We start from the raw sequence: 19,496 nt of genomic DNA on the forward strand, positions 1-19,496 counted from the left end.
ATTCTTGTGTTCTTGAGATTTTTAAGTTATAAGGTTGTTAATTAGTGTCTATGGCTCGAGTCTAGTTTGTTTATGTGATTTGTATGCTCGTTTTTGATATTTTGATGTAACTAGTTCATATTGAAAGAATGCTTGCTTAATCTTGAGTTTTAGGTGTTCATATGTTGTTGAATGATGAAAGTTCATGTTTTAATTGTGTTCCTAACATCACTAGCTTCAAATTGGTATGTAGGTTGACATGGATTAGTTTCATATGCAAGATTGTTGAATTTGTGATTTTGGATTAGGGTTTGATGAGCTTTACATGAACTTTTGATGCGTCAAATGCTATGAGATATTGTTGTTAAGTGTTTTGTTGCAATGTGTGTTTGATTACCTTCGAAACGGCATAACGTACATGTAAATTGGTTGCCCGAATCATAAAATGCGTTTTTGGAACTTAAACTTTGATTATGAATGTTTAATTACAGTTTTTGGTTGTTGTAAGTGGAAGTTTGATTGATGAAATGTACTTAGTTGTATTCCTCGTCAAAATACCTTTCCAACGATATATAATAGGCATTATAAGTGTTTGCGGGTCAAGAGTTGGGTTGGAAAAGGTTTTGGCTCGTGCATACTTTGGAAAAACAGAATCAGACCTGCACAGAGGGTGGCGCGGCGCGCCCCTACCCCGCGCGGCGCGCCAAATGGCCTGGCCAGAATTCTGTCCAACTTGGTCAATTTTTGAATAATGTTTGGCATGCTACGCACCTCCGATTAACATGTAACTTGGCCAACATGCTCATATATGATTTCTAAGATTAGAAAAATAGTTCGGAACCCGACCCGAACGTGTTGACTTTCGTTGACTTTGACCGACCAAAGTTTGACTTTTTGTCAAACTTAACCAAATGATTATGCAACCTTCCTAACTTATTTATATACTTGTATCTTGCATGAAACTTGGCAATTTGATTTCACATGCTAAATAATCGAGTCGTAACGAGCCATAGGACTAATTGAACATCTTTGACCTATCGTGTTTACCGTTATTGATACAACCTATTGTTTAGGTCAAGACTAGCATTGTTCTTTGCACACGTTACTTGTTGAAGTACTTTACTACTCGTGCACTCAAGGTGAGATCATAGTCCCACTTTTACTCTTTTTGAACTTATATTTGGGATGAGAAAACATAAACGATTCTTTTGAACTAAGTGAACACAAGTACAGGAAAACAAACATTCTACATACGAGTTTAGAACAAAATCCTCAATTCGATTATCATTAGTTACACTTGCCGGGTGTAAGCGAGAACTTATGTTGTATGGATCCATATGGGTTTGACAAACCCTCATTCAAACGGTTCGCTACCGTTTACGAATGAAATATATTTTCGAGAAACAGTGTATGTTCTAGCACTAAGTGATGGGGTTCAATGGAAGGAAACGTTAAGCATTGATAATTGGGTGCTCGTGAAACAAACTTTTGGAATGTATTACTATTATTTCATTGATGCAAATCTTGTGGTTCACTTGTACTTACTTACTTAAACCTATGATTTCACCAACGTTTTCGTTGACAGATTTCTATGTTTTTCTCAGGTCCTTGAACGATACATGATACATGCTTCCGCTCATTATTTGATACTTGCATTGGATGTCGAGTATATGTGCATTTCATGGAGCGTCTTTTGACCTTACTTTAAACCGTGTCGCCTAGATTTCATTCGTATTATAACGTTGTAACTTAACTATTGGTTGAACAATTCTTGTAAACTTTGGGAACAATCTTTATTTTGAAATGAAGGCGACATATCTTTTGGTCAAACGTTGTTTTAAAGACTTATGACCAAGTAACGGGACCTAAGTAGACGGCGCCGTCAATGACGATTTGGTCGGGTCGCTACAGATGGTATCAGAGCGTTGGTTGTAGGGATTTAGAGTTCATTAGTGTCAACCCCGAGTCATAGGGTACATTGGTGAGTCTAGACTACAACCGGCATATAGACTTGAAGTGGGAATTACTTGACTACTTGTGCATTTATACTCGAACGTTTCTACTCATATCTACTCTTAGTTCATCTTAATCTCACGTTGTTTAATTTGATTGACACGCCACCTTGACTATATGAAATGATGTCGAATGCACATATGAATTAGGGTAATATAATTTCCGGGATTATATTACGGTGACTCGTATGAACGTTCCGACATTATGACATAAAGAATTTAAGGCGAGTCGAGAAAAAAAAAAAAAAAAAAAAAAAAAAAAAAAAAAAAAACTTCTCTTTATCTTTATTCTATATCACGGTTAGTATTATTGAGAATACTAATCAATGATATTCTTGTGTCTTGAAGGAACAATGGCTCCTCGTCGTGTACGCCGCAATGAAACTCCCGAACAAGCTCTCGAACGGATGATAGCTACCGCCGTAGATGCGGCCATGGCCGGTCACTCATCCAACAACAATAATAATAACAACCACAACAACAACAACAACAACAACAACAACAACAATGGAGCCGGAAACTCAAACGAGGGATGCTCCTATAAAGCTTTCATGGGGTGCAAACCTCACACTTTTGATGGAACCGGGGGACCGGTCGTGCTCACCCGATGGTTTGAGCAAACGGAAGCCGTCTTTAGCATAAGCGGTTGTCGGGACCAAGACAAGGTCAAATACTCCACTCACACTTTCTCCGGAATTGCTCTAACATGGTGGAACACCTATGTTCAATCGGTGGGTACCGATGAAGCTCATGCCCTCTCTTGGGCCGACCTAAAGGAAAAGATGATTGTTGAATATTTTCCGCGCGAAGAAACCCGAAAGCTTGAGGAAGAACTAAGAGCTTTGAAAGCGGTCGGAAACGACCTTAAAGCTTATAATCAACGCTTCGCCGAACTATCCTTGATGTGTCCTAATCTTGTTAACCCCGAATCTCAAAGGATTGAGCTCTACATGCTCGGTCTTCCAAAAAGCATCAAACAAGGGGTGATGTCATCCAAACCCACTACTCATCAAGCCGCTATGAACATGGCTCGCCAACTAATCGAAACGGTTGACGAAATCGTAGTTCTGGCACCTAAAGCCGAGGATAAATCGAGCGGCAACAAAAGAAAGTGGGAACCCTCCCAATCAAGCAACAACAACTTTGCTAAGAAGCCTTACACCTCCGACGGCAAGAAAGGTTATGCCGGGAACCTACCTCTTTGCAACAAATGCAACAAACATCACTTTGGCGAATGTAGTAAGATAATTTGCCACCGGTGCCAAGGAGTTGGTCATAAGGCCAACGATTGTAAAAGTGCCACTCCCGTCGCTCGAAAGTGGCCCAATGCACCAAAGACGGGCACTTGTTACGAATGTGGCCAAACGGGTCATTATAGAAATGCATGCCCGAAAAGGAAAGATAACACCAATACGCGCGGCCGAGCTTTCAACATCAACACCGAGGAAGCCCGGGATGACACTGAACTAGTCACGGGTACGTTTCTTCTCAACAATTCTTATGTCTCTTGCTTATTCGATTCGGGTGCCGATAAATGCTTTGTATCCAAGACTTTGACTCATTCTTTTAGCACTCCACCTCTTCCATTAGATACCACTTATACCATTGAAGTAGCTAACGGAAAACTATTAAGTGCCGACACATATTACCGGGGGTGTACGTTAAACATTTTGGGTAAGGAATTTGAAATTGACTTGATACCCATGGAACTAGGAAGCTTTGATGTAATAATCGGTATGAATTGGTTAGTCAAAACGAAATCTCACATTCTTTGTGATCTTAACGCAATCCGAATTCCTATCGAGAATGGTGAACCTTTGATTGTTTATGGCGATAAGAGTTGCACCAGACTCAACCTCGTTTCGTGCCTTAAAGTTAGAAAACTACTTCGTAAGGGTTGTTTTGCGATCCTTGCCCACGTTAAGAAAGTCGAGTCCGATGAGAAGCACATCGATGATGTGCCAATTGTTAGTGACTATTCCGATGTATTTCCCGATGAATTGTCGGGTCTTCCGCCTCATCGACCGGTTGAATTCCAAATCGATCTTATTCCGGGAGCCGCACCCGTAGCGCGTGCACCATATAGACTCGCTCCATCTGAAATGCAAGAATTGCAAAGTCAAATCCAAGAACTACTTGATCGTGGTTTTATCCAACCTAGCCATTCACCTTGGGGCGCTCCGATTTTGTTTGTTAAAAAGAAAGACGGATCCCTACGAATGTGCATTGATTATCGCGAACTAAATAAATTGACGGTTAAGAACCGATATCCTCTTCCTCGCATCGATGACCTCTTTGATCAACTACAAGGGTCTTGTGTATATTCGAAAATCGATCTCCGCTCGGGTTATCATCAATTGAGGGTTAAGGGGGAAGATGTCTCCAAAACCGCTTTCCGAACTCGTTATGGTAGTTATGAATTCCTTGTCATGCCATTTGGTCTCACTAACGCACCGGCGGTGTTCATGGATCTTATGAACCGCGTGTGCAAACCGTATCTCGATAAATTCGTTATTGTGTTCATCGATGACATATTGATCTATTCTAAAAATGAAGAAGAGCACGAACAACATCTCCGACTTGTGCTTGAACTTTTAAGACAAGAACAACTCTATGCCAAATTCTCCAAGTGTGAATTTTGGTTAAAGGAAGTTCAATTTCTTGGTCATGTTGTAAGTGACCAAGGTATTAAAGTCGATCCATCGAAAATCGAAGCCATTAGCAAATGGGAGACTCCTACTACTCCTACTCACATTCGTCAATTTTTGGGTCTCGCCGGGTACTATCGTAGATTCATCGAAAATTTCTCTTTGGTTGCACGTCCTCTAACCGCCTTGACTCACAAGGGAAAGAAATTCATTTGGGCGACCGAACATGAATCCGCATTCCAAATCTTGAAAACGAAGCTAACCACCGCTCCTATCTTGTCACTTCCCGAAGGCAATGATGACTTTGTTGTATATTGCGATGCCTCAAAACATGGTTTTGGGTGTGTATTGATGCAACGAACGAAAGTCATTGCTTATGCTTCTCGACAACTTAAAATTCATGAACGAAACTATACGACACATGATCTCGAACTCGGAGCCGTTGTCTTTGCACTTAAAATGTGGAGACACTATCTTTATGGAACCAAGAGTACTATCTTTACCGACCACAAAAGTCTCCAACACATTTTCGATCAAAAGCAACTAAACATGAGACAACGACGGTGGATTGAAACTTTGAACGATTACGATTGCGAGCTTCGTTACCATCCCGGGAAGGCAAATGTAGTAGCCGATGCCTTAAGTCGAAAAGAAAGAGTGGTGCCTCTCCGTGTCCGAGCTTTAAACATCACCATTCACACCAACCTTAATAGCCAAATTCGGGTAGCCCAAGATGAGGCTCTTAAGGATGAAAACATCTCTCTCGAACACTTGAACGTCCTCACCTCTCGATTCGAAGTTAAAGAAACCGGACTCCGATATTTCGCCGGAAGAATTTGGGTGCCTAGTTATGGGGACCTACGAAGCCTTATTTTAGATGAAGCCCATAAGTCACGATACTCGATTCACCCCGGTGCCAATAAGATGTACCACGACCTTAAACAGCTATATTGGTGGCCGAATATCAAAAGGGAAGTAGCTACTTATGTTTCCAAGTGTTTGACATGTTCCAAAGTCAAAGCCGAACACCAAAGACCGTCCGGACTACTTCGACAACCCGAGATCCCGCAATGGAAGTGGGAAGGGATAACGATGGATTTTATCACCAAACTACCAAAAACGACGGGCGGTTATGATACCATTTGGGTTATTGTTGACCGTCTCACCAAATCCGCACACTTCCTTGCCATGAAAGAAACGGACAAAATGGAGAAACTTGCACAACTTTACATTAAGGAGATCGTAGCCCGACACGGTGTACCTTTATCGATTATCTCCGACCGAGATGGCCGTTTCGTTTCTAGATTTTGGCGTACATTGCAAGAAGCGTTGGGAACACGTTTAGACATGAGCACCGCATATCATCCTCAAACCGATGGACAAAGCGAACGTACAATTCAAACCTTAGAGGACATGTTACGAGCTTGCGTGGTTGATTTCGGAAAAGCTTGGGACAAGCACTTACCTCTCGCCGAGTTCTCTTACAACAATAGTTATCACGCGAGTATTAAAGCCGCACCCTTTGAAGCGCTATATGGCCGCAAATGTCGTTCACCTCTTTGTTGGGCCGAGGTAGGCGACGTGCAAATCACCGGACCCGAACTCATTCACGAAACCACCGAGAAAATCGTTCAAATCCGAGATAGGCTTAGGACGGCCCGAAGTCGTCAAAAGAGCTATACCGACAAACGACGCAACGATCTTGAATTCCAAGTCGGGGACCGAGTAATGTTAAAAGTCGCACCTTGGAAGGGTGTAATCCGTTTTGGGAAACGCGGGAAGCTAAATCCGCGGTATATTGGTCCTTTCGAAATCTTGGAGCGTATTGGAACCGTTGCTTATCGTTTAGATCTTCCGCCTCAATTGAACTCCGTTCATCCTACCTTCCATGTATCTAACTTGAAAAAGTGTCTTGCCGAACCCGATATCGTCATCCCTCTCGAAGAACTTACTATTGATGACAAACTTCATTTTGTGGAGGAACCGGTTGAAATTGTGGACACCTCCGTCAAGACATTGAAACAAAGCCGAATCCCGATTGTCAAGGTTCGTTGGAATGCCAAAAGAGGACCCGAGTTTACTTGGGAAAGACAAGATCAAATGCAAAGGAAGTATCCTCATCTATTCGTGAATTCGGAAACGCAAGATCTCGAGGAAGAAACAACGACTACTACGGCTACTTAAATTTCGGGACGAAATTTCTTTTAAGGTGTAGGTAATGTAACATCCCGCCTTTTTCCATTTACTTTTCCGTTTAACTATTTAAGTTCCGTTATATGTTCATAACACATCTCGTTAATACGCGTTTGAATTATCTCGTTTAGGTAATTCCCGTACCCGGTTCCTAAGTTGAGGGACTAAAGTTGCCAAATGGAGAAAGAGATGACTAGGTCAACTAGTCAACTCTTTCCTCTCCATTCATTCTATCACCTCCCCCAAAATAATACTTCACCTTTTCCTCTCAAACCCTCAAACCTTCAATCATCATCTAAATTCGTTCAAGGAGGATTCGATCAAAACAAATTGCATATTTGAACTCCTCGTGATCTCCTCTTCGTTTCCATACCGATTTCATCAATTTTGGGTAACTTTCTAAAATCACTAATTCTTGTGTTCTTGAGATTTTTAAGTTATAAGGTTGTTAATTAGTGTCTATGGCTCGAGTCTAGTTTGTTTATGTGATTTGTATGCTCGTTTTTGATATTTTGATGTAACTAGTTCATATTGAAAGAATGCTTGCTTAATCTTGAGTTTTAGGTGTTCATATGTTGTTGAATGATGAAAGTTCATGTTTTAATTGTGTTCCTAACATCACTAGCTTCAAATTGGTATGTAGGTTGACATGGATTAGTTTCATATGCAAGATTGTTGAATTTGTGATTTTGGATTAGGGTTTGATGAGCTTTACATGAACTTTTGATGCGTCAAATGCTATGAGATATTGTTGTTAAGTGTTTTGTTGCAATGTGTGTTTGATTACCTTCGAAACGGCATAACGTACATGTAAATTGGTTGCCCGAATCATAAAATGCGTTTTTGGAACTTAAACTTTGATTATGAATGTTTAATTACAGTTTTTGGTTGTTGTAAGTGGAAGTTTGATTGATGAAATGTACTTAGTTGTATTCCTCGTCAAAATACCTTTCCAACGATATATAATAGGCATTATAAGTGTTTGCGGGTCAAGAGTTGGGTTGGAAAAGGTTTTGGCTCGTGCATACTTTGGAAAAACAGAATCAGACCTGCACAGAGGGTGGCGCGGCGCGCCCCTACCCCGCGCGGCGCGCCAAATGGCCTGGCCAGAATTCTGTCCAACTTGGTCAATTTTTGAATAATGTTTGGCATGCTACGCACCTCCGATTAACATGTAACTTGGCCAACATGCTCATATATGATTTCTAAGATTAGAAAAATAGTTCGGAACCCGACCCGAACGTGTTGACTTTCGTTGACTTTGACCGACCAAAGTTTGACTTTTTGTCAAACTTAACCAAATGATTATGCAACCTTCCTAACTTATTTATATACTTGTATCTTGCATGAAACTTGGCAATTTGATTTCACATGCTAAATAATCGAGTCGTAACGAGCCATAGGACTAATTGAACATCTTTGACCTATCGTGTTTACCGTTATTGATACAACCTATTGTTTAGGTCAAGACTAGCATTGTTCTTTGCACACGTTACTTGTTGAAGTACTTTACTACTCGTGCACTCAAGGTGAGATCATAGTCCCACTTTTACTCTTTTTGAACTTATATTTGGGATGAGAAAACATAAACGATTCTTTTGAACTAAGTGAACACAAGTACAGGAAAACAAACATTCTACATACGAGTTTAGAACAAAATCCTCAATTCGATTATCATTAGTTACACTTGCCGGGTGTAAGCGAGAACTTATGTTGTATGGATCCATATGGGTTTGACAAACCCTCATTCAAACGGTTCGCTACCGTTTACGAATGAAATATATTTTCGAGAAACAGTGTATGTTCTAGCACTAAGTGATGGGGTTCAATGGAAGGAAACGTTAAGCATTGATAATTGGGTGCTCGTGAAACAAACTTTTGGAATGTATTACTATTATTTCATTGATGCAAATCTTGTGGTTCACTTGTACTTACTTACTTAAACCTATGATTTCACCAACGTTTTCGTTGACAGATTTCTATGTTTTTCTCAGGTCCTTGAACGATACATGATACATGCTTCCGCTCATTATTTGATACTTGCATTGGATGTCGAGTATATGTGCATTTCATGGAGCGTCTTTTGACCTTACTTTAAACCGTGTCGCCTAGATTTCATTCGTATTATAACGTTGTAACTTAACTATTGGTTGAACAATTCTTGTAAACTTTGGGAACAATCTTTATTTTGAAATGAAGGCGACATATCTTTTGGTCAAACGTTGTTTTAAAGACTTATGACCAAGTAACGGGACCTAAGTAGACGGCGCCGTCAATGACGATTTGGTCGGGTCGCTACATGTGGCGCATCTCTGCACCAAATAACTCCTGACAGTTTCAGATGCGGAGCATAAAGATTTCTGGACCAAAACAGCACCAGATGCGGCGCATCTGAGAGGGATACGGCACATCCAAGCCAGATGCGGCGCATCTGATCCCCTGACGACAGTCCTGAGTGCAGAACCTAGCTGGAATCTACTGAACGTAAAGAGATGCGGCGCATCCCAAAGAGATGCGGCGCATCTGGTCACTTTCTGGCCAAAATACCTAACTTTTGAGCCTATTTAATGGAGCCTTTGGTTACATACTTGATACACCTTCATTATTACGTTCTCCCTCAGTTCTAGTATGATTTTCAAGGCTCAAGGAAGGCTACAAGGCAATCTCCACTCTTTCAACATCAAGATTAAGCTAGGGTTATTCATCGCAATTGGTATTATTGTTCTATATCTTTTAAACATGAATTCGAATTGTATTTACTGTTTCATTAGTTATACTATGACTATGTTTGGCTAAAAACCTTGTGTGTTTGCTTCAATGTAAGATTTATGGCTTGGGATTGTTCTATACTTTGATGTTATGCTAGTTATATATATGTTTGATTGATTAAATTATCTAGTTCAACCGTAAGAACCATTGTTATGCTTGCTTAGTTCATTACTTCAATTATATAGATTGCAAACCTATTAATGTGAGTTAACTAGGAAAACAATCTATACTTCAATACACCTAGTAATCTAGACGATTAGATGCATAAGCTTAAGTGATTTTGTTATGTGTTTAATTCGGTAATTGAATAAGTTCCAAAGCAACATAGTTATGAAATTACCTCAAGTGATTGTTGTAATTTAGGTTTCACGTGAGTTTAACCGGGTTGGATCTAGTTAGTTAATCAATCTAAATCACCATGTTCTTTCAAAAGATCCATTGTTGTAATCATCCTTGTATCCTAGTTCAATTATGTAAGTTATGACTTGGTTTATATGAGTTTATCAAAGACCATAGATTATACTTCAACACCTAGTGATCTAGCCACCTATATGTGAGTATAGGATGTTAATTGAACGATATTTAGGATATACAATCATGTAGTTTACTTAGAGTGATCTTAATAAACTAGGTTTTATGTGAATTCAACCACGAAAGAATCTTGTTGATTAAACATAGCTCTTAAGTTTATAGATATTTTGAAATTGATATAAACTAATTACTTGTAACTATGAAATAACCGTTTTAATTACAAAAGAACAATCCCTGTCATTTATCAAGCATAGAAGTAAACACCGTATTCTCATTCTTGTTATTCATTATATTTATTTACTGTTTCGTTAAACGAAAATACAACTTCAAACACAAACCCCCCTTTAGAATAATTAATCGTTGTAAAATCCTTAAAACAAACTTTTCCCTGTGGATCGAACTGGTCAATTTACTTGCTAGTTACTGCATGATCGGGTTTTAGTTGCCTGTATTATGTGTTAATTATTAAGCATATTGTCTACATTTTAAAGGTTACGTCATGACACATTAGTGTATATCAGAATCTAGTGCGTCTAGGTGTTACAATTGTGGCGTGAGGGGTCACAAGTCTTGGGAATGTTCGGTACCAAAGGGTGATGGCATGGTGTGCTTCATTTGCCAAGAAGAAGGACATAATAAGTCGGAATGTCCCAAGTTAGCGGGGACGGGTGCGGCAAGGAGACGTTAAGGTACGTTTCATTTTAATAAATATGTCCTTAGATTATTTATTATGTGCCGTTGAGTTTGAGTTTATTAGATGCATTGTGTTGTGCATGTTATTGATATGGATGGCATTCCTAATGGAAGTACCATATGGTGACGTTTGATTGTCGAACGAAGAGCATAAGACTTGGTGCAACCAAGCATTCCTTAGTATTTGAGAAATGTTTCTACCAAGCCATGGAAATGGGTTTTGGTGTTCGGTTGTTAAACACGTGTTCGCTTTTGTGTTGAAGTTGATGAACCATGAGGTTAGACGAGTGGGATGAAACCCGGGAAATCGAGTGTTGATCTCGATGTATGTTGGTGAAGGAGTCTAGGTGACGCGACATTAGGTGCCTCTTTTATACCTACTAGCATGGTGTTCGACTCCGATTGTGTTGTGGTTACATTGTACTTAGGGTACCGAAGTGAAACCCTTAGGTACATGAGTGACTAGGTAAAATTTGACAAGCTAAAGCAATTGGATGATTGCGAGAGTATAGTTTGTGTAATCTGTGGTACACTTTTCATTCGAAGTGTTTAGGGATTGGTTAAAATCCTTCGTGTGCTCAAGGTTTGGAGCAAGATGTGTTGTTGGGTCGTGTGAACCCAATTGTTAGTAAAGTCTACCTTTGGTAGCATTATACGGTTGTACGAGATGCGGTTATGGGACGTAGTTCCAAGTAGGGGAGTTACACTCCCGCACGAGGAGGTTTTAGTGTGAGAATTCAGATAATGCTTATGGTAGATCCGAAAATTGTGTTGGGACCTAAATTTGGTCGATTGTGGTAGAGTACAATTTCGGTTAAATTGTACTTATGATTTTGGATTTGAATTATCACCGAGGTGGTAATGTGGTAAATCTCGTTGAGAGATAATGGACGTGTTTGACGAGCAAGGTGAAATCCCTCGGTTCAGGGATGTGAGTATCGGATTCTCTTCTAGAGAATTATTGTTTTGTGCCTATGTTTGATATAGGTGGTTCTTGCTTGATTGTGTGAATGGTTAGTGGTATCCGTTAGGATTCACTATGGCGTAGCAGAGCGCGATGTTATGTTACTCGTTGTATGAGGCCAAAAGAGCGTCGATTGGTGAAACATGACCATTGACGGGGTCCGCTGACTTCATCATGGGAGTAGTGTTATATCGGTATGGTATAACGTTATCAGGAAATTCGAGTACCAATGGGGAATGGGATTACCATTCCTGTGTTGAGATTGGGAAGTGGATCGCGTGTGTTTGCGGATTCACGATGACGTGTTGTGACGACCCGAAAAATTTCGACTAATTTTGAACCAAACTCTCGATACGATTTAATATTTTTGACACGATAAGTAAAGTCTGTTGGGTTGTGTCTCAAAAACTTTGAACTGTTTCATATATTCAATTGACCTTCGACCAATTTTGACGATTTCCGAACAGATAATTGTAAATAGATTTGTGTGTATTTAAATATATATGCATATATAAATATAATAATTTGGAAATTTATTTTAAATATTATATGTTGTTGCATTAAAATTAATTATGTAAAATAAAATAAAAATAAGATATTATGATAATTATTATATAAAACATATCTACATATATAAATAAAGTATATAAAATATATATTTTGTGATTTTGAATCTATATAGTAAACGACGGTAACACTCAAATTGCCATTCGGTGGATATTAAACAAGTTAAATTCAAACTTACGTGATTTTAAAATAAACGGTGATTCAAAAATGAGTCATATAAATTTTAGGCTTATTAAAAATATATTTAGAAGCTAATTAATAAATTTCAACACTTTTTATATTTTACCCAGGATCGGGAGTGGGCTGTGAGTTAATTTTTGTTTAAATAATTTATGATCGAATTTTATACCATAATGACCAAAATAAATAAATATAGTTAATTTAAAAATTAGGGATTTTTCTGAATACTTTTATCCGCCACTGATTTCAAACAGTGCACGAGATACCGATACGTACTATTAGTGCATATATATTTGTATGAATTTATTTTGTATTAGGATAAGTTCATGTCTAGTTTATATATATATTTATATCTATATCTAGTCTATTGTGTAAAGCTCATTCACTGAATATTTAATATAATGAATGGAGAAGGATCCATCATTTGTGAAATCAATCAATTTTACGTACAATAGTGTAGGCAAGTGAATCCAAATTAAATCCATGATGTGATGAGCTGTTTACCCATTCAAGAGTAATGACCTATTGATATTCTATATGTGTTCTTTTCAATTACGTGTAAAATCTTGTATCCATGAAAACAACATATCACCATCTAACTTATCTATCAATTCTTTAGATATATAACATGTATATAATACTGTCATCAAATCCATCTATGAAATGTCCCGTTCATATTGATTATAAACGTTCCATATTAATTGATTTCGTCGTGAGGTTTTGACCTCTATATGAGACGTTTTTCAAAGACTGCATTCATTTTAAAACAACCATAACCTTTATTTTATCGATAATGGTTTAAAAAGCATTACGTAGATTATCAAATAATGATAATCTAAAATATACCATTTACACACGACCATTACATAATGGTTTACAATAAGAATATATTACATCAAAAATAAGTTTATTGAATGCAGTTTTTACATAATATCATACAAGCATGGACTCCAAATCTTGTCCTTATTTTAGTATGCAACAGCGAAATCTCTTAATAATCACCTGAGAATAAACATGCTTAAAATGTCAATAAAAATGTTGGTGAGTTATAGGTTTAACCTATATATTATCAAATCATAGTAATAGACCACAAGATTTCATATTTCAATATACATCCCATACATAGAGATAAAAATCATTCATATGGTGAACACCTGGTAACCGACATTAACAAGATGCATATAGAATATCCCCATCATTCCGGGACACCCATCAGACATGATAAAATCGAAGTACTAAAGCATTCCAAATTCCAGAATGGGGCTTGTTGGGCCCGATAGATCTATCTTTAGGATTCGTGTCAATTTGGGGGTCTATTCCCAAATTCTTAGGCTACCATGCTAAAAAGGGGCATATTCGGCTTCGATCATTCATCCATTTAATGTAGTTTCATTTACTTGTGTCTATTTCGTAAAACATTTATAAAATTGCATGCATTCTCATCCCAAAATATTAGATTTTAAAAGTGGGACTATAACTCACTTTCACAGATTTTTTACTTCGCCGGGAAGTAAGACTTGGCCACTGGTCGATTCACGAACCTATAACAAATATGTACATATATATCAAAATATGTTCAAAATATATTTACAACATTTTTAATACGTCTTAATGTTTTAAGTTTATTAAGTCAGCTGTCCTCGTTAGTAACCTACAACTAGTTGTCCATAGTTAGATGTACAAAAATAAATTGATATATATTATCATGACCCAATCCACGACCCAGTGTATACATGTCTCAGGACTCAAAGTATATATATTTTTGGAATCAACCTCAACCCTGTATAACTAACTCCAACATTACTGCATATAGAGTGTCTATGGTTGTTCCAAATAATATATATAGATGGGTCGATATGATATGTCAAAACATTTGTATACGTGTCTATGGTATCCTAAGATTACATAATATATTAGAATACATGTATAATACAATATAAGTTAGCTAGGATATGGTTAATATAGATTTGTTACAATATTTCCCGTAGCTACAACAATAAAAAAAAAAAAATCCAATCTTGTTTTACCCATAACTTCTTCGTTTTAAATCCGTTTTAAGTGAATCAAATTGATATGGTTTCATATTGAACTCTATTTTATGAATCTAAATATAAAATTTATAGGTTTATAGTTAGAAATATAAGTTACAAGTCATTTTTGTAAGAGGTAGTCATTTCAGTCGAAAGAACGACGTCTTGATGACCATTTTGAAAAACATACTTCCACTTTGAGTTTAACCATGATTTTTGGATATAGTTTTATGTTCATAAGAAAAATCATTTTCCCAGAAGAACAACTTTTAAATCAAAGTTTATCATAGTTTTTTATTATCAAACCCAAAACAGCCCGCGGTGTTACTACGACGGCGTATATCCGGTTTTACGGTGTTTTTTCGTGTTTTCCGGTTTTAAATCATTAAGTTATCATATCATATAGATATAGAACATGTGTTTAGTTGATTTTAAAAGTCAAGTTAGAAGGATTAACTTTTTTTTTGCGAAAAATTTTAGAATTAACTAAACTATGTTCTAGTGATTTCAAGTTTAAACCTTCGAATAAGGTAGTTTTATATATATGAATTGAATGATGTTATGAACATCATTACTACCTCAGGTTTTGTGGATAAACCTACTGGAAATGAGAAAAATAGATCTAGCTTCAAAGGATCCTTGGATGGCTTGAAAGTTCTTGAAGCAGAATCATGACACGAAAACAAGTTCAAGTAAGATTTTCACTCGAAATAAAATTGTTATAGTTATAGAAATTGAATCAAAGTTTAAATATGAGTATTACCTTGTATTAGAAAGATATCTTAATGTAAATAAGAAAGATTTCTTAAGATTGGATGATCACTTTACAAGATTGGAAGTAAGCTAGCAAACTTGGAAGTATTCTTGATTTTATGAAACTAGAACTTATAGAATTTATGAAGAACACTTAGAACTTGAAGATATAACTTGAGAGAGATCAATTAGATGAAGAAAATTGAAGAATTAAAGTGTTTGTAGGTGTTTTTGGTCGTTGGTATATGGATTAGATATAAAGGATGTGTAATTTTGTTTACTTGTAAATAAGTCATGAATGATTACTAATATATTTGTAATTTTATGAGATATTTCATGCTAGTTGCCAAATGATGGTTCCCACATATGTTAGGTGACTCACATGGGCTACTAAGAGCTAATCATTGGAGTGTATATACCAATAGTACATACATCTAAAAGCTGTGTATTGTACGAGTACGAATACGGGTGCATACGAGTAGAATTGTTGATGAAACTGAACGAGGATGTAATTGTAAGCATTTTTGTTAAGTAGAAGTATTTTGATAAGTGTATTGAAGTCTTTAAAAAGTGTATGAATACATATTAAAACACTACATGTATATACATTTTAACTGAGTCGTTAAATCATCGTTAGTCGTTACATGTAAATGTTGTTTTGAAGCCTTTAGGTTAACGATCCTGTTAAGTGTTGTTAAACCATTATTTATTATATCAAATGAGATATTAAATTATTACATTATCATGATATTATGATGTATTAATATATCTTAATATGATATATATACAATTAAATGTCGTTACAACGATAATCGTTACATATATGCCTCGTTTTGAAATCCTTAAGTTAGTAGTCTTGTTTTTACATATGTAGTTCATTGTTAATATACTTAATGATATGTTTACTTATCATAATACCATGTTAACTATATATATATATATATATATATATATATATATATATATATATATATATATATATATATATATATATATATATATATATATATATATATATATCCATATATATAACATCATATAGTTTTTACAAGTTTTAACGTTCGTGAATCACCGGTCAACTTGGGTGGTCAATTGTCTATATGAAATCTATTTCACTTAATCAAGTCTTAACAAGTTTGATTGCTTAACATTTTGGAAACACTTAATCATGTAAATAACAATTTCATTTAATATATATAAACATGGAAAAGTTCGGGTCACTACAGTACCTACCCGTTAAATAAATTTCGTCCCGAAATTTTAAGCAGTTGGAGGTGTTGACATATCTTCTGGAAATAAGTGCGGGTACTTCTTTTTCATCTGATCTTCTCATTCCCAGGTGAACTCAAGTCCTCTACAAGCATTCCATCAAACCTTAACAATTGGTATCTTGTTTTGCTTAAGTCTTTTAACCTCACGATCCATTATTTCGACGGGTTCTTCGACGAATTGAAGTTTTTCGTTGATTTGGATTTCGTCTAACGGAATAGTGAGATCTTCTTTAGCAAAATATTTCTTCAAATTTGAGACGTGGAAAGTGTTATGTACAGCTGCGAGTTGTTGTGGTAATTTAAGTCGGTAATCTACTGGTCCGACGCGATCAATAACCTTGAATGGTCCAATATATCTTGGGTTTAATTTCCCTCGTTTACCAAATCGAACAATGCCTTTCTAATGTGCAACTTTAAGCATGACCATCTCTCTAATTTCAAATTCTATATCTTTTCTTTTAATGTCAGCGTAGCTCTTTTGTCTACTTTGGGCGGTTTTCAACCGTTGTTGAATTTGGATGATCTTCTCGGCAGTTTCTTGTATTATCTCCGGACCCGTAATCTGTCTATCCCCCACTTCACTCCAACAAATCGGAGACCTGCACTTTCTACCATAAAGTACTTCAAACGGTGCCATCTCAATGCTTGAATGGTAGCTGTTGTTGTAGGAAAATTCTGCTAACGGTAGATGTCGATCCCAACTATTTTCGAAATCAATAATGTAGTGAACCAAACTTTTCCATGTTTATATATATATTAAATGGAATTGTTATTTATATGATTAATTGTTTCCAACATGTTAAACAATCAAACTTGTTAAGACTTGATTAATTGAAATAGGTTTCATATAGACAATTGACCACCCAAGTTGACCGGCGATTCACGAACGTTAAAACTTGTAAAAACTATATGATGACATATATATGGATATATATATAGTTAACATGATATTATGATAAGTAAACATATCATTAAGTATATTAGCAATGAACTACATATGTAAAAACAAGACTACTAACTTAATGATTTTGAAACGAGACATATATGTAACGATTATCGTTGTAAAGACATTTAATGTATATATACATATTAAGATATATTAATACATCATGATATCATGATAATGTAATAATTTAACATCTCATTTGATTTAATAAACAATGGGTGATGTCAAAGCTAAGGGGTATAAAATACTATTAAAGTTTACAAGGAAATACTATTAAATACGATACAATTTTACACAAGATATTTATTTATTTATAGAATGGATATACTTAAACCTTGCTACAACACTTATAGGCAGTGTACCTAATCGTACAGTAGTGTAGTTTTTAGTAAGTCCGGTTCGTTCCACAGGGAATCTTTTTTAAACAAAGCTTAACGCTTTATTAGTTTACTTTTATAAAAATACAAATATATATATAAGTAATATTATTATTATAAAGGGGGGTTTTTACCGTTTAATGACCGGTTTGTCGATTTTAAAACTTTAGTCGCAGTTAAAACCAAATGTAAAATATTAAAAATAAATACAAGACTTAAATTAAAGCGTAAAGTAAATAATGATAATGAAATTGCGAATAATAAAAGTGCGATAAAATAAACTTGCGATAATTAAAAAGTACGATAATTAAAAGTGCAATTAAATACAATAACAATAAATAAAAATGCGATAATTAGAAGTGCAATTAAATATAAAATAAAGGAAATTAAATATGAAATAAAATAATTATGCTTATTTAAACTTCCATAATCATGATGTTTGACGTGTTGATTTTAGTTTTATGCCCATGGGTTAATTGTCCTTTGTCCTGGATTATTTAATATGTCCATACGGATTTGTCCATAATAGTCCATCAGTCATAAATATAAAGAGCGAAAGCCTTCGTCAAATTATTCTTATTCCCGAAGTCAAATATTCCAACTAATTGGGGATTCGAATTGTAACAAGGTTTTAATACTTTGTTTAATGAATACACCAGGTTATCGACTGCGTGTAAACCAAGGTTTTACTACTTTGTTAACAATTACACCAATTACCCTTGAATGTAATTCACCCCTGTTTCAACAAGTCTATTAACTATTAATCCAGTTCCGTATCCGGTAAAATGAATAATTATTAGTATTTATAGATATCCCGCCCACCGTACCCAGTCAAGCGTATGTGGTTATATATAAATACGTCGAATTATAAGTTTGTATATTAAATTAACAAGATATTGTTTAGTTAATATAAAACCCATTAATAGCCCATAGTCTAATTTCCACAAGTGTCGTTCTTTTGTCCAAACCCCAATTATGGTACAAAGCCCAATTACCCAATTTTAGTAATTAGCCCAACATCATGATTACTTCGGATTAAATAAGCATAATAATAACTTAGCTACGAGACATTAATGTAAAAAGGTTGAACATAACTTACAATGATTAAAAATAGCGTAGCGTTATACGGACAGAATTTTGACTTACACCCTTACAATATTCGCTAACATACCCTTATTATTAGGATTAAAATTAAAATTAAAATTAAAATTAAAATTAAAATATAAATATAAATATATACGATATAGATAGAGAGATGGATATATGATGGATATAAAATGATCAGAATTCGGTTGCTTTTATAGGGATTTTCAAAACTTGGGGCTCCGCGACTCGCGACATTTTTGGCCTTCAAACTCCGCGAGTCGCGGAGTTTGAAATTACAGCTCAGTCCCTTTTGGAGTCTTTCTTGCCGACGGATTTTTAAATAAATATAATATATTAAATAATTATAAGAATTATTTAAATATTATATTATATTTATGTGCATAGTTGACTTGTAATTTTTAGTCCGTTGCGTCTAGCGTTGAGAGTTGACTCTGGTCCCGGTTCCGGATTTTCGAACGTCCTTGCGTACAATTTAA

This window comes from Rutidosis leptorrhynchoides, chromosome 4 (assembly GCF_046630445.1).
Source record: "Rutidosis leptorrhynchoides isolate AG116_Rl617_1_P2 chromosome 4, CSIRO_AGI_Rlap_v1, whole genome shotgun sequence".
Lineage (NCBI taxonomy): Eukaryota > Viridiplantae > Streptophyta > Magnoliopsida > Asterales > Asteraceae > Rutidosis > Rutidosis leptorrhynchoides.